Source organism: Diadema antillarum, unplaced genomic scaffold (genome assembly GCF_040938485.1).
Source record: "Diadema antillarum isolate AM-2024a unplaced genomic scaffold, OU_Dant_1.0 seq00000097_RagTag, whole genome shotgun sequence".
NCBI classification, from domain to species: domain Eukaryota; kingdom Metazoa; phylum Echinodermata; class Echinoidea; order Diadematoida; family Diadematidae; genus Diadema; species Diadema antillarum.
In genome coordinates, this window is record NW_027271186.1 from 476,822 (window position 1) to 500,000 (window position 23,179).

Sequence of the window (23,179 nt, forward strand, 5' to 3'; positions counted from 1 at the left end):
GGACGGACACACGGACGGACGGACGGACACACGGACACACACACGTACGGAGCCCGTTTCATAGTCCCCTGCTCGAACTCGTTCGGCGGGGACAAAAAAAAATGAAATAAAATACTATAGTAAAATAAAGATAATCTTCAGAGGGCATGCCAGCTGCATGTTGATTGTCACTATCAATCTGCTCTCTTTGAAACTGATAACTGCAAGAGCATCCATTCATGATATGAGCCTTTTTACTTCGGTGTAATTCAATAACCACAGGATCAAGTTTTCGCGTATTTCCTTTGACCTTACTCGCACAGGTAGATTGGGGCATGGACCTATAGGTCCATGATTGGGGTCACTCCGTTCGAAGAAGGGGGAGGGAGGAAAACATAATAAAGAGTCCTATGTAGCATCATTTTCCCCGCACTGATTCGATGTCCCTCATGGGCTACCGTCCCCGCCCCAATTATACGGAACGCTACAGTATTCGGAGACATGAGGCCTGGATCCTATTATGTCCTTCGTGCCCATTACTGCGTCAAAGGTCGAGTCCCAATATTGAGCCGATCTCCATGTGTCGGCTATGGTAAACCTCATTTTTGTCTCATCCAAAGTCTGCATTACTTTGAAACCGTTATTTCTAATCAATAAATACTTCACTCTATACGCCGCCTACGGTACTTCAAAGGACGGTAGCCAAAGAGAAAAGAAAAGCTGTAAAAAATTATACGTGTGTAATGTGATTGAAGCTGATTAATTTAAACGTAAACGCCATGCGCCACGAGTATCTGTATGCCCATATACACTCAGCAAAAAAAAGAAAGTAAACACTTTTTCGAGGTCATAATATATTTTTCATAGAAGATTTTTATGAAAGTCAATGTATTATACACCATATTAAAAGTAATTTAATTGGCTATAAGCTCATAGGTTAATTAAAAAGAAAACTTTACGCATGAGTGAGCACATTCGTTTTTGTCCTCCAAGGTACAAAATTAAAAATTGCAAAATTGACATGTTCTCTTTCATTTGCAAATGCCCTTCACGATAACATTGACAACAAAAGACCAGTTTAACACAATGAGAGACATGAATGAAATGGGAAAAATACGTTTTTGTTCTCTTTGTCTCTCTATTACCTCTTAGAAAAACAAAGTGGGAGACTAAGGGGGAAAAATAAGAATTTTCTGTCAAACTTCAAATGACATAGGGAATAAAAAGCATAAAGATGGTTAAATGAGCAGAATTTTTAAATATCTATTTCTTTTAAACTAGTGATTTAAAATCCATGTGACAATATCAAGAACCAAACATTATTTACAATTTCCTAATTTGGAAAAAAAAAGCTCAAATTTGTACAATTTTTTTGTTAATTATTACTTCTTCTCTTATTTCATTTGAATTTAGATTTGACATTAGATGCTTTATTTTCCTCCATTATTTTTAGCCTTCATTGATTTCTTTTTTCTTTTCTTTTTTTTTGCTTTAAAGATATCATAGAGATCAAAGGTCTGTTTTTGCAACTGAATTCATGTTTCTTTTTGTGTGGAATTTGTTGTTTGTTCTTATTGTTCTATGGAAGATCACATACGCATGAATGACAACTTGTTCAGTTTTGCAATTTTTACTCTTGTGCCCTGGAAGAGAAAAACACATGTGTTTACTCATGCGTTAAGTTTCCCTTTTTGTTGACCTACCAAGTTGATAGTCAATTAAATTACCTTCAATATGGTATATACATTAGCTTTCAGCAAAATATTCTATGAGAAATCTAAACTTGAAAAAGCGTTTACTTTCTTTTTTTGCTGAGTGTAGCATGACCAATATTATTCACATCCACATTCTAAAACTCAACTTCCCCACCCCTCCGTTTACTCTAAGTGCATAATTGTATTGCATGCATGGGTGCCTGTGCTAATGGAGATTTTCTTAATCATAAACTCAATCAATTATTGACTTGGACTAAACCTGCACGCAGAGCATCAATCACAAATTTTAGTTCATAATGACACCTGCTCCCCTTTCGTTCTTATCCCTCTCCCCATACTCTATCATAAAGCAAAATATTTTCGCGGCATGAAATCTTCGCGAATTAGCCGACGGTCTTTTAATACGCGGCACCAAATTTTCGAATTACTTTTATGCACCATTCAATGCATTCAGTGTAGACAAGAACATTCGCGTGCATTTTAATTTCGCAAATCTGTGCTCTCGCAAAATTCGTAAAATTAAAATGCACGCGAACATTCCTCGTTCTATTTTATAACCCATCCTCCTCCCCTTTCTCTCTCTCTCTCTCTCTCTCTCTCTCTCTCTCTTTCACACACACACACACACACAAACACACAAACACACAAACACACACACATTCTTTCACTCATTCTTTCATACTTCTTGATACCTCCTTACACTATATATCCCTTTTCTTCCTGACATCCAGCCCCGCTCTTTGCATTCTGATGCAGTATAATGATTACTCCCAATTACGGGTAACAGCTTTTTCTGACGCCTCAAGGCACGACGCGGTGATGATGAACGGGTTTGGATTCTCCATTACGTGCAATATAATGAGAGTTTGATGTAAGGAGCTTATGTCTTGGTAATGGGCCAAGGCAAACGCCAAAGAAAATAATGTCTCGCCTGCAAATCGCAATTTTTATACGGTTTTGGAATATCATCTTTTTAAGCTCCCGAACATACAGGGAAATTTATAGCGAGTATAATCATGTAAGTTCACTGACCTTTTGATCTTTGACATTGTCAGAACTGACCCATATTCAAACTTTACTAAAATATCTTACTCAATCTTCAGGTAATGTCTGTGGTGCCTATTTCATTGATATAGAGCTCAAAGCTCTGGAAAGTTATTGAGAGTACACCCCAATAACGGAGTACTGCATTTTTCAATGCAATTCCATTGACCTTCTGATCTTTGACCTTGTCGGACTTCACCCGTGATCGAACTTGAATGGCATTTTTAGGTGATGTATACAGACCTGTGGTGTGAGTTTCGTAGTCATAGCTCAAAGCTGTATATAGAAAGTTATTTAGAGTACACCAAAATTGGGTGAGTACGGTGCTTATCAGGGAAAGTTCATAGACCTTTTGACCTTTGACCTTGTTGGACTTCACCCATATTCACACTTTACTGACATTTTTAGATTAGGTATAAATACTGTGGTGTGAGTTTCGTATATATCGTCATAGCTCAAAGCTGTGGAAAGTTTGACAGTACACTATACCGTTGACGACGACGGAATAGTAACGCCTGTGTCACCCTTCCGCTACGCAGGTGAGACAAAAACTATGGTGAGAGGTACATACAAGTACGAACATTTGGCTCTTCATGGAAAAAGCTCAACCATATTCAACCCTCCCATAGCAGGTCCATAATAAATAACAAACCTTACACAGTGCAGTGCAGCACACAAATTGAGAGTGGAATGACAAAATAATGACGAGTTTTCCGACGAGCCACACAGTATATAATACAGTATGTGGATATACTGCGCACTCTCCATCTCTTCTACAATAACCTTTTCATTTTATTCGTCATTACAAGAGCATCGGGCAGCAGCAGGTCAGGCTCGTTTAAAGGGGTGGGTATACTGTTTCGGTTGACATGGGGTTTAAGGTTTCCAACATTTCTTGATGATGATTTCTTTTTTTGAGATAATGATAAACCTCTTATGAAATATGAAAGACCATGTAATTCTAGAGGATTTCAAAGTTTGATGAAAATTAGTTTTGAAATGGCTGATATATCCAAAACAAAGCGATCTTAATAAAAGGTGGGACCCACCTCTTATCAAAATCGCTTTTTTGTGTGCGTTGGGATGTCTCAGCCATTTCCAAAGCGATTGTCATCAAATAAACATCAAATTCCTCTTAGAATTGTATGCTTTGCAACATTTCATAATGGTTTCAATCATCTCACACAAAATTCAAAGCTGAATTCTCACCTCGATCAATATACCTCCTCGCCTGACAGGGTCATGAAGGGGAAACAGCGCTATAGCTTTGGGTAGAACGACCACAGTGATATATCATTACGGTCTTATCATTCCGTTGTTGTTACTCTCTAAAAAAGAAAGAGTGAATTTTCACTCGATTTTCACTCCCCTTGGTAGTGACGTCAAGGATCACTAGAAGTGGAGTGAATTTCGAGTGAACAGAAATTTCACTCCAAAAGAGAGTGAAAAAAGACGGAAATGTTTTTGGTGGGATGTTCACTCCTTTCTCACTCTAAATTCACTCCTGACGTATTTCACTCTTTTGTCAGTCGTTTTTCACTCCTTTCTCACTCTCAATTCACTCCTATTGTATTCACTCTTCTTTAACTCCGGAGGTTTTTCACTCCTTTTTCACTCTTTTTCCAATCCTTTTTCAATCTTTTTTCAATCCCAAACGGAATTACACTTCACATGAGCACACATCTCTATCACCATTGATCACAGCACTCAGTGCACTAGTTATTCAACCCTGGAAGAAAAAGTGACAATATGGTGATGAATTTGGGAATAATCTAGGTGGTCTGGAGTCATTTTTGGAATAATGAATACCAATCAAACCGATACAAACAAAAACAGCAAACAACGTTCATAATATAGATATTTGTTAATATTAATGCATGTATTTAGAAGCCAACGATCCACCACTGCAATGGTAGCCCAGTGCATTGCCAACTTTGTGTTCCAGTTTTGAAAGTGATTCCTACCCGAGCTGGATCAATACATGAAACTGAATAAATACAGTAAACCTCGCATGAGTCGAAGCTCTCGGGACTGACAAAAATGCGTCGACTTAAGTGAACTTCGACTCTCGCGAGAGTCGATTTTTTTTTCGACTCACAGTTATGTACATGTGTTATAGTACATTTGCATGCATGTGTGTGTGTGTGTGTGTGTGTGTGTGTGTGTGCTTGTGTGTGTTTGCATTCAAATTTGTCTGTTCTCGAAGATAATGTTCTTGTTCTAAATTGAACATGGAATTTGCATCAATACTGGTAGTTAAACGTAGTTCTGAGAATGTCTGCGCTAATGTGGCAATGTGCATGTGCTATATGTCTATGGTGCAACATAGGTAGCCATCTCTGTCAACCTACCCTGAGACAAACACTCTCCCAGGCCCATCTCACCTCCATTGAACAAAACTAGACAGCCAGCCGGGCACGCACAAACAGGCTCCGCCTACCTGGCCTGTCATCAAAATATTAAAGCAGCGATTGGTTGACCAAGGAGTTCTGGCTTGACATGGATAAAGTATGGATGTGCTGTGTGTATATGGATAAAGTATGGATCGATGTGCTGTGTGTATACATGTACAGATGTGTATGCATTCGACATGCGTGCGGAGCGGTACGGTGAGTGTGCATGCTTACTGCAGCAAGTCAGGGACGGGGTTCTGCAACATGCCGATTTTTTTGTTCTCCTCTAAATGTAATGAGAATGCCAGATAAATTTTCTTCGGCTCAAGTGATGTAAACTACGTGCATTTTGTACAAAAGGGACTGAATGTTTTACTTCGACACATCCGAAATTCGACTCTCGTACTTCGGCTTATCCAAATATTTCTTAGAGAATATACATAGGGAAAAATCGGGACTTTTTATTTTACTTCGAGTTAAGTGATTTTCGACTCACTCGACGTCGACTTATCCGAGGTTTACTGTATAAGCTAGTAATCCAAATGGCTGTTGTTTCATTCTTTCTTATTAATTTATTCTTTCTTTAAGTAGCATTGAGGGGGATATAAGAAGATAATATACTAAATGCTACGCATGTTATGGTTTTTTTTAATGAGCTGATTCTCTATATTAAATAATGTGTGATGTCCACTAGATCACCTGAAATTAAAAAAAGGAATATACCTCTTGAAATATCTAAACTTCAACTGCAGAGCAGTACACCATTACAAACAGTCTTCATGTGCTGAGTATCTGGTTTTCCATGAATTATGTAGCCAATAATAATTATACATATTTTTATCATTTAAGAACAACTGTCACCATAATCATCACAAGATCCCTGTAAATATGCTATTCTAGCTGTCATTCCCAAAGCTCTACAAATGGAGAGTTTGTTTGCAAAAACTGGTAAGTCCATATGTGCCAAATGGAGATATTTGCGATTAAAGGTCAAGAAAAATAAAGAGAATAATAAGAAAATGTTTGCTTCTTTTGATCATAACTTCAAAAATGTACCTTTATATGTAGTGACCAATATATGATTTAAAAGGTATTATTTTGTACTTTATGACAGAGACCGTACTTCAAAATCTTCAAAAATGGACATATCGTTTTTTGCGAACAAACTCTTCAAATATTAACATCACACATTTCCCCGAAAATATGCCAAATTCATAAAGTTTGTGCAAAAGTGAAAAATTTTACAAGTACCCTTCCTGAACATGTTTAATTTTCGACTACAAGTGAATATAATTATTGCATGTTCAATGATAAGCTACAAAAGACTTGCAAAGTATAGTCACCATTATCTATATTATGATACAAAAACAATTACACATGTAGTAGGAATTGTGATTGCTTCGAAAAATTGACAAAAATACAGAAATTTTCAATACTGCATGGTTAATCAAGTTTGGATCCTCTGTCATGTAACACAGTGATGCTCTACAAGTACATTGTACAAATACCTAAACATACTCGATCAGAGAAGCATGGTCTTGACTTTAAGTAGGCTTTAGGTGGGGTATTTATGTAGATGATAGAGCCAGAGGGGGGCCTCCCTGGAACCCCCCAGACCTCGGCCATCAACCGTGCGATCATTACAAAATCCACACACAAATTGCCTGTGACATAATCTATAAAACGGTAATGTTGATTTTCAACAACAACAACAAAGTCACTTGGCTAAATTATGCTAATTTGAGCATGAAATCAGACCATTTGCCATAAATAAAGTTCCAAAAAGGCACATTTTTTGTTTTTTGTGTAAATATTCTTTCTAGTGTCCATAGCAAATGAAAGATAAAAACTGTGCCATCAAAAAATTCTGAAGTATCTATTTTTTTCTATTTACTCATGTATTTCTTTGTTTCTTACTTTGTGTTTTTCATTGCCTTTTCAATGAAATTTGTCAGCAACACGTCCAGCATGAAAATATTTATGTTATTGATTACAATCAATAACCCCCCAAAATAATCATGCCTTCATGAAGTTTGGCATGGAATGTCAAAGGGGAGGAGGGCTCGTAGCCCCCCCCCCCCCTTAACCGGGCCTACTTTTTATGGAAAAAGAATTGCAATCAATACAGTTGACACAACATGTATCATATCATTGATCTTCTTCACCTAAATAAGGCATCATTGTACAATATTGAACACTTGTAATCCTTTTGCCAGATGTAGCAACAACTAATGCATGCAAACTGAATTTCTTATAGAGTGATTTCATGTGACGTCATGTTGGCCACCATAATGGTGGCTTCCATAGCAAAGGCGATCAATATTCATTCATGCATGCCTCTCTAACAAAGGTGTTCTTTTGCCTTAGGTTTCCCTGAAGTAAACATTGCTGCAGCTTTTGTATGCAGTCTTGATTTCTAGTCGGTTTAGGCAATTGACTTCATTAGGCTGCGTTCACATAGAAGTATACGGTATACGGTATTCGCTATTCGGGCACCCATCAGTACACCATCACCCGCACTGTCAACTCGCCATCCCATGCAGTGAGGATTTCTTCCTCCTACATCCCACCAAATCTTATTAACAATTTCTAAACTGCATCAGAATGTCAGTCTACATGCTTATTTTTGCTAAAGGGCAAATCCAGACCAAAATTGTCATTATTTCACAAACGAGAGACGGTATACACTGCAAGAAAATCGAACAAGCTCATTTCCCACTTTGCTATACTATTCTATGCTATTTGGTACATTCAAATAGTGCCCTCTTATGTGAACCGGTGTTAGGAAATCCTATCGTTCGATTCAAGCTATTCGCGTGCCCTCGAAAACGAGCCCCAAATACCCAAATAGTATACTTCTATGTGAACGCAGCCTTATGGTGGGCAATTGTGACATCACTGCTAACACTCTATATCAAAATATGATTGTCAGTTGCAGGTTATCTTAATAATTTGTTACGAGATCAAGGGAAGAATTATCCATAAGTTTGACTTGGCACATTAGTGAACTAATCTATTTAACTCCATCTACTCTAATGCCGTGGATTTATCAATGATGGGCTGCAGATGTTTCGTGGAAAAAGAAGTTGAACCAATTGAGCTTCTACCCACAAGTTTTTCAAAGTACAGTACATCAATTACATAAAGGTGAAAATGTACAAAATAACTCTGGGTCCCGTAACCCTAGGGATCAATGATTCCCATCAATTTTGTTTTATTTTTTTAAAAGATTTTTACCCCTACTCCAAAGAAGATGGATGCAATAAATTTGAGCACATGCATTGTACTGCATCAATGCTAATCAAAGGGGGAGAAAGGTATGTGGTAAATTAATCACACCATGCAGACATGATCTTCATCCCAAGAGCATGGATGACCATTGGAAGATTCTACTATTTAGCTGCTATTTGTAGCATTCCCCCCCCCCCCCAAAAAAAAAAAAAAAAAAAAATGAGGGAAAGAAAAAAAATTACATACGAGTGTCTGTCAACAGTTTTCTCTCTTGGATATTAGACTATAAAAAGGTTTTACTAAAGCAAGTCAGAATTGCCTGGAGAGAATGGGGTGCTTAATCATGAGCGCAGCCAGATTCGTATCATGCGGAATGCCAAGCTGTGTGTGGCCAAAGATTTTTTGATATGCTTGGAACACCTCACAGATGAATGTATTGATTAACATGTGGCCATGAAGAGGAGATTTTTTTGACTATATAAGTCAAAACTATTTCCAGTTACTAGTATATACCACAATCAACAATTTAAAACATTAACAATCACACATTCTATGCAACAAACTCTTTTCATCGGCGAGCCCTGTTCTACTTTTAATGTTGAAGTGCTGCAGTACATCCTGGTAACAGCTTCATGCTAAACTACCGCTGAGCCTGATGAGGCTGACTCTTCAACAAGAATGTAAGTTCCAACGTCAGAGGAGCATATGCTGTATCTCAAAAGAGGAAAAAGCAAGGGTATTTAGACCTATACACCGATGGTAGCTGTCTCTTCTCATTGGGCTTCTAATCTAACGTTGGAATGGTGCTCGGTCAGGGGCTTGGTGGGAGCTGCAACTACTCTCTCTCTCTCTCTCTGCCTGAGGTGATGTGTGGTGTCATAGCTCCTCAAGGTCTTCAAACGATACTCAATGAATCCATGATCCTTGCCATACAGGTATACTCCTGAAATATAAAAATGCATTGTAAGTCAAAGCTTTTTCTTGAGTCTCAACAAATTTTACTTTGGCACAGAGTTGACTATAACTGATGAAGATCTGATAGCAGTAGAAATACATGTAGTGGCATTCTTATGGAAGAAAACGAGAATAGGTTTATTATAAATGAACGGCGCAACTGGCATGTTGGAACTTAAGTTACATTACGTTACGTTGAAGTTAACGTTCATCGAACCTAAGTCATGGAATCAGGCCAATCTGCACACAACTTTATTAGACATCTATGAGAAGGTACATCACAATCCCCACATTGCCTGTATATTTGCACAATGAGTTAATTAAGAAATACATGCAATTTCCCTGTAAAGGTCATCTTTTTTTTTTTTTTTTTTTTTTTTTGGGGGGGGGGGGTCATGCCCATAATCTGAAAAACTTTGGGTCCTTGCCCCCTAACTAAACAAGGATGATCAACTCCTCGTTTGGTTGCTTAATTCTGTCCACTAGCTCTTGAGAAAAGTTGAAAATGTTGAAGTTTTTGCAAGCTAGATGAATAAGATACCATGTATGTCACTTAATCTTTCTGCTAAAGAGGGCTAAAAAAAGTTGTAGATCACATAAACTTACGAGTATAAACTTACATGTCCTTTTGCACCTTGTGTGGTGTCTCACAAAGTGGGGTACTGCATCGCAACTGCCTTGGCTCCAACATCCTTTGCTCACTACTTGGTATCTGAATTTAAAAAGAAAGCAAGAAAAATGTTAATCATATTCTACGACGCAAACATCAGAAATGTGGCCCTCATTTTAATCTTTTAAGGGGCTGAACTAGTTTTATGTTTTTTTTTTTCTTGGCATTACTTTCTATTGCTATTCAGTACCACTGTTTCAAATACATTTATTGCTACTTAACTAGATATCAGTTAATACATATGACAATTTCATGCAGATAGGTTAAGTGTGAATGTGCACAGTTAGTAGAAAAAATTTATACAAGATGTGATTATCCATTGAACTTCATGGCACATCAACTCCCACTTTTTTATTAATCATTGTGATGATTAAATCATAAGTATTAGGACTATTATCAAATCAATATACATGTGGCCCGATGGGGCTACCACGAAAATAAGTCAGCGTGGAGTCTTGTACGTACACTCTGTTTACATGTTTCATACAAGTATACCAGTCTTTATTTTTAAATCTATAACCATCACTTCATTAACAATGTTATACTTACCGGTCCCTTCTACTTTCTTTCCTTTTTTTATTTTTTTATTTCTTTTTTTTTTTTTTTTTTTTTTGGCGGGGGGGAGCAAATTTTAGTCTGCTTTTCTCTATACTTGAGAAGACCAAAAAAAAAAACAACAAAACAAATGCACAGGCAAATTACATGGTTATATATTGGATGGAAATGTACATTGTAGTACAAGACATGACAATGGGAAACTGGTATTCCAGACCAATTTTCAAATTATAATAATGATATATGAATAATAATAATTTTTTAAATAATTGAACTTACACTGTACAGTTTTCTGCTTCCATTTTCAACAACAAATATGCTGCAATGATCTTGATGTGCAGATGTCTCCTCGGAACAGTCAGAACTCCTTCCCTCAGCTTTTGAAGTATCTCTTCCCCCTTGAAGTGATGTGTGTGTTGAATTCCTGGGCAAATAAGTAAAATTTAATGGTTTTATGAATAATACAAATGGCATGAGGATAGTAGGTTCCTCCAGTTTACATTATAAACTTGAAGAGCAAAATCATTTAACATACATATTTGACATAAGCAACAGCTCTACTTACACAACTCAAGACTGACCATAACATGGTTTTCACTTCTGTCGATACGGCAAGTACACGGTACACATTTTTCTTACACTGTAAATACAAGTACTAACCTGTCAAGACATTCATTGTCAGAGGGAAGGACAGCTCCAAAACTGCTCCATGAAGTATCTTGAAAATCATTTCTTCAAACAAAATAAAACCAACCAAGCATTCAGTCTCTTAATGTAGCCTCTTATGTAATTACTAAGACTCTAGAATGTAAAATAAATATAAATCAATTTCAAACTAGTCTCCCTTCATTAATCATTGTGGAAAACAACAGAATAGCTTACAGCAGGGTTAATGCAATGGAAGTCCATATCTCAGAGGCTCCTTCGCTGATGTTGGCCCGGTGTTTCCAGCATTCGTCAACCCTGAATTCAATGGCTAGTCATTGTATGACCACATCTGGTACTTTGCAATCTGGTGATCTGCACCCTCTTCGTGTGACAGAGACTGTACAGCTATCAATATCTGTCTTTGTTCTCCAAATGATGACCCCTACACCGAGTTCCTTTAAAATCACTCCCGAAGAGCTGTCATGTCTACGTCCTTTAATATCTGGAGGAAAGTATGAAAACACAAGGTTCAGAAAAGTATTTAGAACTCATTTCCACAAGACAATATGCAGTTGTTTTGTCCACACAAATACTAAGTGAGCACCAATACAAAAGCTAGTAGGCCTAATTACTTTTTAGCTACATCAGCATATTTAATGTTAGAATTAAAGACCCAAAGATGATCTCTGCCAAATTTCAATACCTAAGGTCACCTGTAACTTTCATAAAAAACAATGTTGAAAATAGTACCAGTCATCGTCTGCTACAAGGGGGATCGATCTCCATGATGTGTGAGCACGCTGATCTTCAGCTAGAAGTGTGATGTCACCGTGGACCAACACTAAACACGAACAGTACACGCATCATACTTCTTACCTTGTACAGTAGTAGATGATCACGACACATGACGTGGGAGCTAGTGTACGTGGTATTCTCCCAGCTGTTTGGATGCTCAAATGTAGCGGCAAATAAAAGTCCTTTTTACTAGGGCCTACATACAGTGTATATAATGAACAATAATCATAACTCACCAAATTTCACCATTCTTTATTACCGTACTGATCGAGATCACCATCTCATCTGGCAACACAGACCAGTGTCAGTGATTCGGCTGTCAACTCAACAATAGCAATGTACGTGTCTGGCGCTAGGCGCTTCTAATGTATTGCTTTAATTAGCACAGCTTAGTAACAGTTAGGACCCTATAGTATAAGTTCGATCTCTACACTCGACCACAGTAATCTCTGTGTGATGATATGCTTACGAATGTCAATTCAATGACTATAAACGACCAACGTTTCATTCATCACTCATTTTTTTTTTTTTTTTTGAATAGTTCTAGCCCTAGATCCCAACGTGTACAATTAAAGTGTTGTCTAAAGACTCAACGTATTATTAGATCCCAACACCTAGCGTGTACCATCAGCTGAGTTTCGGCCTCGGATTCTAGCTGTTCGTAAGGTGTTCTATGGTATGACCAGCCCCATATAGCTAACTGTGTACAAACCATTGTACATTAATTGTTCGAAGGAGCGCTAGTACGGGCCCGGGGTTATTCGTATAGAACCCTAAAGGTAACTTACATAAATGGTCGTTTACGGAGAGGTATATAATTAGATCGATCTATGGTTTGCTTACCTTCAAAAATGTGAATAATATCTCCGCCCCACTCAATTTGAAGACAGACATTTTCTCCTGTCCATCACGACATCCAGGCTCAGATTCTCACGATTGCACTTACACGCACGTAAATCTGTGATCCTATGCATAATACACGCACAGCTAGCACACATCACGCAATTGCACACAGTGTCACAGTCCACGCGCCGCACAGGCGACGCGTCGCTCTTCAGGTAAACCTGCCCGCGCCCAAGCCAGGGGAAATTGCGGCTGGTGATTGGCTTAGAGTAAACACATGACAGGGGAATTCTCAATTTCTATTGGCCTAGCCAAATGCGTTTAATTATGTATTCACTCGGAATTCACTCGGCTTAATTTTCACTCGGAATTCACTCGGCGAATGGGTTTCACACAAATTTCACTCGTTACAAGAGTGAAATTCACTCGACAACGAGTGAAAGTCACTCTTAATTGAGTGAAATTTTATTCACTCCTTCCGAGGAGTGAATTATTCACTCGAAATTTTTTAGAGAGTATGTCATCATGACTACGACATGTAATTACCATTCATAATCATCATTACACTGATAATGATCACCGTTGTTTCACTTGTCAAGCCTTGGATGAAGCGATCCGCGTCCGGTCATTGCAGGTTCTATTTGGTGTTCGATTTAGTTTTCATCGCTGTACTGGATTTTCCTTTCTATATACAAACGCATAACCATTGGTGGGCTTTGAATGACTCCTATCGCGTTAGCAATAGGCCTACAATATAGCGTATAGGACATACAACATTTTCATTCTACATCTACATCATTGTGTGATTAATACGATGGGAATGATAAGCTAAAACAAATTGAGAATTATCTTCTTGTTTCGAAATGTTGAAAACTATGAACTATAATGTTGATATATACGGTGTACACTGTAGGTTAGAAATCTGCGAAAATAAATAACTAGCTATTAGAGCTGGTACTGACGTAGGGGTTAGACATAATGAGCTGCTATTGATCTAATATCGTATTATGCCTATTCTGTTTTCATCGGGCGAGGGATAGAAACAGTAAAATTATGTCATTTATTTCAATGTTATTTGTATAGGAAAGTCGTATTTGCGAAACGCATAAGATTGGCAACGCGCCACATGCACGGCCTGCTGTGAATACTTGATAATACACGCCCAAGACGTAAAATTATTTATGAACTGCACACATTCTATATATACCAAGGTAGTTATCACGAAGGTATCACATACTTCCTTGTTATCGCATACATCTCTCAACACGACCTATATCCCAATCATCGTTATTGCTGTTTACTTTCATGTTTTTAATTCGGTGCGAGGTGTAAAAATGGGGGAAACTTGATTTCGTGATTATGCACTGCGCTAGGATGACCTTTTTTTTTCTTTTTCTTATTCGAGTAACATAATAATAGAAAGGAAACTACTTTGTTGTTCCTCTCGGGAACTTAAGCATTCATAAAAATATCTGGTGAAAATGTGTCGGTATAAAAATCTGGCATGGGCAACTGAAGTGCTAGTCTTACAATTATCATAACGCTGTTGCTGCGTAATGCGTATAAAATTATGTAAGTACAATGCTACACTCATTTTGCCTCATCATGTCCCCCATTATAAATCCTCCTTGTTTGTGCCATTATCGGGTCCTTGATCATAATATCGTCAGTAGTTACATACTAATGTGTGTGCAAGGCACTAAAGCCTCACCAACCAGTCGAATCCATTGCATCATGATTTATGTCTCCAGACGGCGTCCAAAAATGGATGGCTTGTTAATGTTGTATCATCACGTGTGTGTTCTTATGAAGGTATAATCTTTGCTTTACTGCGCTATAACCACAAGGAATGAAAGTTCAAAGACAATCCCATGTGGTCTTGAAATATTGATCCAAAACTTTAACTTTTACTTGCATGACTTCCGATATTGAAAGAAAAATACAGGAATTTGATAACAAAAACAAACATTTGGATCGAAACATCCCTGCTGGAGGTTGGTGAAAAAGTCCACTCCATATTCATCTGACTTTACTCTTTTTCAAGAAGTCACTTATCCATGGAATGCAATGGAAAAACACAAATGTAAATCTGAAAAAAAAAATGTTATACCAATCTACTCAGCAATATAAAGAATATTGGGCTGTCCGATTGTTACAGGTCAATAATTCCCTCTTGTCCGGCGGTCGTGAGGGGAATGGGATTCGACGACCTGGTTTACTTTTCATTTTCTGTTCGAAAAGGTCCAGTCTAGTTCGCTTCCCATGCAGTTGATGCCTGTGTTTGTCATGATTTCGTGTGGATATAAAGGCATCGCATCGCTGCCAGTTGATTCGAAACGCACTCTTCCGGGAGGCTATCACTAATCCCCAAGGAACACGAACGTTTACCGGTGTTCAAATGCCAAAATTACCATGTTCAAGTCATCTTTGATAAAGAGAGCAAAAGCGAATAAAAAACTGCGCTCTTTAATCGAATGCTCATTAAAAAAATAAAGTAACAATGAACCGAGCTGATGCATGTTCTTTCTCGTCGTCCTATAAAATATAGCATTAAAAAAGCTAGATGAAAAAGTTGCATTTTAGTGTAATAATAACAATATTGATAATAACAACAGCCAACGAGCGCCAAACTATATTGTCTGAAATATGGACTACTTTGGAATCAACGATTTTTTGCATAGAACGATATACAGAGATGAAAATGTTTGGTGTGAATAACAGAAATAACAGGCTGGATGAAACAAGGCTCATTACATTGGCAATGCAGCCCGCTCTGTTGCACGCAGTCTCGTTTCTTGAAATAAATCTGAACTTGAAAGTGTTTAGAATTCAGCAGCACGTATATTGAACCACCAATGATGCCGATACAAAATTGTGTTCATTACATAGATTTGTAAAACAAGCATTCGATTTTCGTCTGTTTTAGTCATTATTGTTCGTCTGCCTTAAAGAAAAATTACGCATCGGTTGTAGGCTATATTTTATTTCTTTCATTGACCATTATTAGGTTATACACTGTACCACGACCAAAATAAAATAAGCTTCCTAATTACGCTTAAAAGGATATTTCATCAGTGATGAAATAAAATACAATGAATAGCCTTTATTAATGAATGAAGTTATAATTATGATCAGACTTTAATGTAAGTTGGTGTGTTCATAGCGCTCGCAGGAGTGAGTGCTTCCTAGGTTTTTCTACAGAAATGCACATAAGGCCAAGTCCACTCGTTTCAGCGTATTAACATAAAAATCTATTGAAATCATCAACGCCTTAAGTGGTGTTTATCGTTTGCTTTAATTTCCCTTTTTGCGTCCAAGATTGTAAGCCAAATAAAATAAAATCTTTAAGTATATAGTTATATTCTTACATTGATGCTGTCAAACATGTTTGCCCAGAATAATACGCAGCGCGGCAATTTGAAACATCATCGGTATGTATCTTGCTTTAATTTTTAAGTTTATGGTGAATCTCGGACTGCAAAGTTTGCGTTATCATGAAATGACGGTGTCGGCAATTACCCATTATTCTCCGGAATTTTAATAAACTGACATTGCTTAAATGCTATTTTGTATAAAGGGTATCGTCGGTGGATTCTCGCTTTTCTCTTTCTTATGACCTCTCTTTTTGATGTCCTGATGTCTGGCAGGGAGGGACTGATTCCTTCAGAGCCAGACAGGGCAATGGGATGTAGGGTGGGCAAGCAAGAGGAAAACATAACCAAGCAACAAAAGGCACTGACCGATTACTAGTAGCTCTATCACTGTCTATACGCATGCAGACTGTTAATGGAGAGCGCTTCAACACCAGCTTCTTCGCATCAACGTATACAGTTGTACAGGCATTGGCAATCGAGATTTCACAGGAAATTTGGCAGTGTGATTGCACTTTCTCAATGCTCGTCGTTGGATACTACATGGCACTAAGGGGAAATATCGCCAAAATGTGGCATCCGTCAAAGCAAAGGAAAAGGCGGCCTTGCGGGAAGTGTATAGGTCCCATAGTTTCGGGAGCCCCCCTCGCGCGATGTGTCATAAGATCAACAAGATCCATTGCGTCGCGTTTTAGGCCCGATGCATTTTGCAGATTATCACTCGGTATCTTCGAAACTAAATTCACGCATGCAGACTGAACCAATGGGATTGGGTCATGAAGGTTGAGACCGCGGTGTAGGTTACAATATATCGGAAGAAGTAGCAGGGCCTATACGAAACAGGTTAGATGTGTATGCATAATATCCATGTGAAAAATGTCTGGACAACGTAGGCAGATCCTTTATGTAGGTACCAGGGCAGAAGAGGCAGTCAATGAAAGAGAAAGAGAGGACAGTTTGTTGAATTACAGCTGAAACAAAACAGTTTCGTCAACCGACATCTGAAATGCATAATCAGATACATGTATTTGCTGTTCTTTGTTAGTTGTAGATTTTTTTTCTTGTTTTTCTTTTATCCATTTTCTTGTTTCCCATTATAAACCTCGGGGCCAACAGAATCCCGTCTTGACCATGAAGTCGTGGATTTAATTAATTACGATGAGTGTTGAATAGCAAGCATACCCGTAGTTCGTTTCATGATGATGCCATCGAGAACGCGGGCGGTATAAACCGCCAAGGGAATTCGCATCCGCCTCTTCATGTCGGTCCATGCTCAGACGAATAGAGCCTATACGAACATGCTGATCAGGTCACCGGTAAAGGACATCCCGCCAATAGAATTACTCTGATTAGATACACACCGTTCCATGATTAAAATTCATTAGGGAGATGTTGGCGAAGGCGCTGCACAGCACATGCTGTATCATGTTGTACATACTGCAGTGTATGTCCAGACCAGTAATACTTTTCTTCCTTCTCTGTGGCGGAGACTGAACAATTAGGCCTACACCAATTACTTATACTTTTTAAGCAAAGTGCTTTGTGAACTTCGTTCTGTACAGTTGTCACAACATGAATAATAGCCCCTCAAAGCAGAGTATTACACATTTATTATCAAAAGAGATCAGGGAGGTGGAAGAGTTTCTCTTCCACGTCCCAGAAGAGATTATGAGCATGTGAGTTTCAGTGTGTGTGTGTGTGTGTGTGTGTGTGTGTGTGTTCGCGAATATCTTGTCTGGCTTCAAGAGATTAGACATCTGACTTATCTTGAACAGATCAATACCACACTCGTTACTCACTTTATCATTGCGAATATACGTTCATTAAAGTTGTACATATCCCTTTTTTACATTCTAATCAATGAATGCCGATATACTGAGGAACAGTGAAGTGTCAACATTATATCCCTGGGACTGATCTTCTATCAAACATCAGTTCATTCATTCAAGCATATGGCACAGTGTGCCTTTTCTGGTTGATACCGTTTGCTGACTATTGCTATCAGTCACCTGCAGCGAACCACGACGTGTCGTCAAGTACAATCAACGAATAACCTCAGTCACAATATGTTGTGATTTTGTCCAACATGACCATCACGCATGAGGGCAAAATGAGGTAAAGCTATTGCTATAATTTATATATTTTGATAACTAAATAATAGAACATTCTTCTTTTGAGACAAATATCTAATAACAAAATGTCTTACTATACAAAGCTTCAAAGCAGAGTCCATAGCTAAGAGAGGTATTCAATACGATATGATTTAGAAAATATCTTAGAGGAGAGAAGGCAGAAGAAAGACCAAAATCTATAGAACAGGAAGACGGTAAAGAAAGTGTGTATATATTCCTCAGAAGAAATACAAGAATATTCAAATCAAAATGCGTTGCCATAAAGTAATATGACTCTTTTATTTCAATGAAACGAAAGAGAGCTACTAGTACTACGACATCCGATAGAAAGCACACGGTTTCAACCGATTTCATCAAATAAACTTCGAATTCCTCTTAGAATGGTATGGTCTGTACTATTTCATAAGTGGTTTCTTGGTATCTTGCCCCCCCCCCCCCCAAAAAAAAAAAAAAAAAAAAAATTTAAGCCCAATCCTCATCTCCAACAATACTATCATCCCGTTAATATCTTGGATATCAATTACATGTTTGAAGAGCTGGAAAACAAAGTACTCATTCTAAAAAGATGGAGATTCCCATGTTCATGGGAAAATCTATACGTCCTAACAGCTGTTTTTTCAGGATCGTTGTGTGTGTGGTGCATGTAATGAATGGTTACTATCAATGCCTCTTCATCAGCACATTGTGGTACGGATCACAGCTAATGATTTTTATACCTCCATGACTACAGCCTGGCAACACAGTCACACCTTCGTTTTACTCTAGGTCCCCATACGTATTTAAAGCTTTGATTCTAGTCTCTATACACCCAAGTATAGAGGAGCTGATTACAACTGTTTTTCTATAAACACACACACACATCGATACAAAATTACCGGGATCACAGAGTACAAATCACCTGAAGTCATCTGTTGCATAATTTACGCTGTGGTGGCTTCTTTTCTCTAACTTGTCTAACTTCTCTATAGTTCTTGCCCTAGCCAATTACAGGAGACTGTTTGAGACGGCGTTTGTTTGCTTGTTTGTTCGTCTGTTTGCATTGCTCAAAAAGTTATGAATGGATTTCGATGACAATTTCAAGACAGGTCTATCGTGGTAAAAGGAACAAGTTATAAGTTTAGGAAGTTAAGGAAGGATACAGTTCTATTGTATGGAAACCCTATACGGGCCTGGATGGCGGATGTTTGTGCTCTACCAGGACTTCTGCTAAAGTATAATGTGTATCCGGTATTTTCAGCGATTTTTTTGGTCATTCCTTCCTCCTCGACCTTGAATGGCATAGTTGGGTCGATATACAACCTATAGTTTGCTGATATAGTGCTAGTCAGGTCTCATGCTTACTAGAGCCAAATGATAATAATAATGATGATAACGATGATAATATGCATTTCGTTGGCATTGACATGATACCAATAGCTAAATTATTTAACAGTGCATTTACTGAAGAGATTTTGATGGAGATTGTCTATAGAGAGAGAGAGACTCTTCCATTTCGAGATATACATGACGTGCACGTATTGTATTAATGGCAATTTTCAGTCTCGTTTGCACAAAGCAGATCATACATTATCAAACTCCTATGAAATCTGGTTCAAACAGAATATATTGATCCGAAGCACCTATCTGTCAACAAGGATACAAGTTGAAATTCCTTACTCTTAGTCTTGTTGTCTTGGCATTATTTATCATTTACACATGAAATAAAAACCCAGCTTTAGTGCTTCAAAATAGTTCTATAATGTGAGTTAGGGATAGAATTAGAAACAACCAATGTAAAATTGTTAAATCAGAATGATCAATGTTTAGTATTGTTAAATATACAAAATGTAAACAATAGTCATGATAAAATTGTTTCTAGAATAAACCGTCTACAGTTATGGTTTATTCAGAAAAATAGTGATATCTCCTTATATTTTAGGCTTTATTGTAAAATGTAAATATGGTTGGTTGTTTTGTGACATAACTGACCTAAAGAAGATGTACATCAAATGTGATAACTAAAACATTTTCATAATTACTGCTCCCAATGGTAAATTATAAATACAAGATGATCTACACATAATAATGACATGTGTCTGAAGAAATACATTATCAGTCCATTTGCCCAGTGATTGGAGAAAACTAAAAACCGCCAGTCACATTTATGAAGAATTTAGGCTCAAACTGTTGTTTTTTATCCTGTCATGTCAATATCCTAGTCCTACGCTGCCACACATAACAGGACAGAGGCATTAATTCAACAAGCAAGCAGCCTGGAGTGGAAATGAATTTGAACTTGCGTGACCTTATCCAACGTGCCAAAACACTCGACACAGTGACTGTGACCGTACATAAACATGACCCAAGAGGACTTGGGGGTAACGTGATACCATGTCGTGAGTGATTTGGTGTACGAGCAAGACTTGCAACCTAGCTAGTAGTAGTAGATCTACAATACTTCCGTATGAAAGTAGGTCTACGTCTACGAGCAACTGTGCAGCACATGCATACTACCGCCACCAACTCATCATCAACAATAACAACAAGAATAATGATAATGACAACAACAACAACAGAGGAATAGATCTAATTTGTGTGATATCTCTCAGCTAAATTCTGCAACATATTTTCTCAATCCATGCCCCAAACTCAAAAGCTTGACAATGACAAAACCCTGGTGCTGATTTGCTGAGTACGGATGTTTTACCTGCTATTGTGAAGCTCTGCGGCTGTCAACACTACGTATCGACCAAGCTCTGCGGGCGATCACCGGCGTCCGCCGTGAAGGAAACCGTTGCAGCGCAGCAAACCTGTAAATCCTGTCGAAGGTGAAAGATATCCCCAAGTTAGCGTCGTTTTCAGACCACTAGTGAGGCTTCCAACGACGCTATGAATCAACGTTAAAGTCAGGCTGGCTGCATGTTCCTGTAATTCAAGGTAGCATGTCGCAATGAAGTACTAAAAGTAATCAATTCGTATCGCGAGTCGTGCCTATGCGCCTAGCTGTGGTGAGCTATCTATCTCTTCCACAGAGATTATCTCTTCGCACTCTTCGACCGCGCCGCCCGCATTCATCTGTACATTGCATGTTATGTGTAGTGGACGTACTGTAGCTGTACTGGCAAAATGACGCCTCTATACACTCCATCCTGGATCCAGCGCTGTTGTCTGCGTCAGCTCGCACCGGTAAAGCGCTGCAGTATGGGCGGCCAAAAGAAGCAAAATTAACGCTACATCAAATGAACAAAAGTCGCTGAGAAACGAAGAAAAACGAGTGAAATGATCGAAGTTCAGCATCATCCCCATCCCTTTAGATCCATCACCACTAGAACCCATTTGGCTTTCACAGTATGACTTCTCTTTCAGATATCCCATTATACTCACGAGAGAGCGTGTGCTATGAGTATGCTTATAAAGTAAATGATCAACCATTCGAATTTTTTCTCGGATTCATTTTAATACATCATATTATTTCTGTCATAATGCGTGTTATTGCTCTCAGCTGTTCTGATTTCATCCTTTTCTAAGTTTCCAAAGAAAAACGACCCATGGCCACGGTGAACTGCACTGAATGTGGACTCTAAGAGAGTCTGTAGGTCCTGACATTGTATGGAAACAGAAGTTTCCACTGACAACACATCTACGAAACTTCCTAACTGTAAGTTAATTTATTTAAATTGATCCGCGATATTTCGAAATTACATATTGATTTAAGTATCAGACCACTGATACCATAATATCGATGAAAATGTCCAGCATTATTGAAAATACATATCTGTGTACGATCCCACACAAGTCAGTGACGGATCCAGAGGGGGGCGCAAGAGGCGCACGCCCCCTTTATTTATCGTTAAAAACAAAAGAAATAAAAAGAAAAAATGAAATGAAACCCGGAAGTGGCACTAAGAATAATAGTTACCCCCCCCCCCCCCTTTACAGAATTCCTGGATCCGCCCCTGTATGCAAGTGGTTCTCGGATGTCATCTTGGGAGTGCATTTTTATACAATTGACGACCACTTAGGCGTGCGGCATATGGTATGCTAGTAGCTGATTCGTCATGTACGTTAAACACCAATAAATCCCATATTCGAGTGTAGCTCCCTTTATTGTCCTCATAATAATTATGTTCAGATTGTTTCTAAAGGTCCTTTGTTAATTTCACATGGACATTCTGTTTGTCGATTTCACTCGACGTAATTTGTTTGTTTGGAGCAATGATAATAATTAATGATGCCATCAACACTAAAGTTCAGAATCAAGACGTAAATCGATCAGGAGACTTTTTATATGTATATAGTTTGAACATATGGTAAGGAAACGTTTATCATTAGGATCATCACAGAGGTTGAAGGAGGATTAACCGTGTCAACATGACTGATCACTATACACAGGGGACTTTGTTTTACCCATAATGCAGTTCGCTTAACGCATTTATACCATTCACACTATTTCAAGAAATTCACTTCGATAGAAGTCTTATAACTAGTTGTACAGGGAAAGGGAAGAATTAGTTTAAAAGGGATGACTAAACCTGTAACACTTGTTTCACTGTACAAATATCGGCGAAAGAGGCCAGTCAGGACCAAATAAGTGACTGAACAGATGATAGAAGTTCAATAGTTTTATTCCATTCCCTAATTGATACCTTTTCAAATTAAATTATTAGGCTCTGATAAGGACAAGATGTTTGTTGTCATCATGATTGGATCGAAGCAAAGGTGTGAGCAGTTCATAAACAAAAGCTTCACAGCGTTATTTGTATGTCAAAACCTCAATCAATGAGGAGATTCATGCGCGCAAAACATTATTCATTGTAATAAATAGACATGTAGAAGTACACACTCGATGTTCACATCATTTAGAATGGTG

At 38.1% G+C, this 23,179-nt stretch overlaps 1 protein-coding gene across 2 annotated transcripts in view; it reads right to left on the reverse strand.

The window, feature by feature from the left end:
* Nucleotides 1-21,416, reverse strand: part of LOC139726694 (carbohydrate sulfotransferase 11-like) — a 74,017-nt gene extending 52,601 nt beyond the window's left edge. For both annotated transcript variants that reach the window (XM_071637679.1, XM_071637678.1), the window contains exon 1: nt 21,017-21,416. The gene's annotated coding sequence lies outside the window, so the exon portion shown is untranslated. The remainder of the gene's footprint in view (nt 1-21,016) is intronic.
* Nucleotides 21,417-23,179: the final 1,763 nt, after the last annotated feature.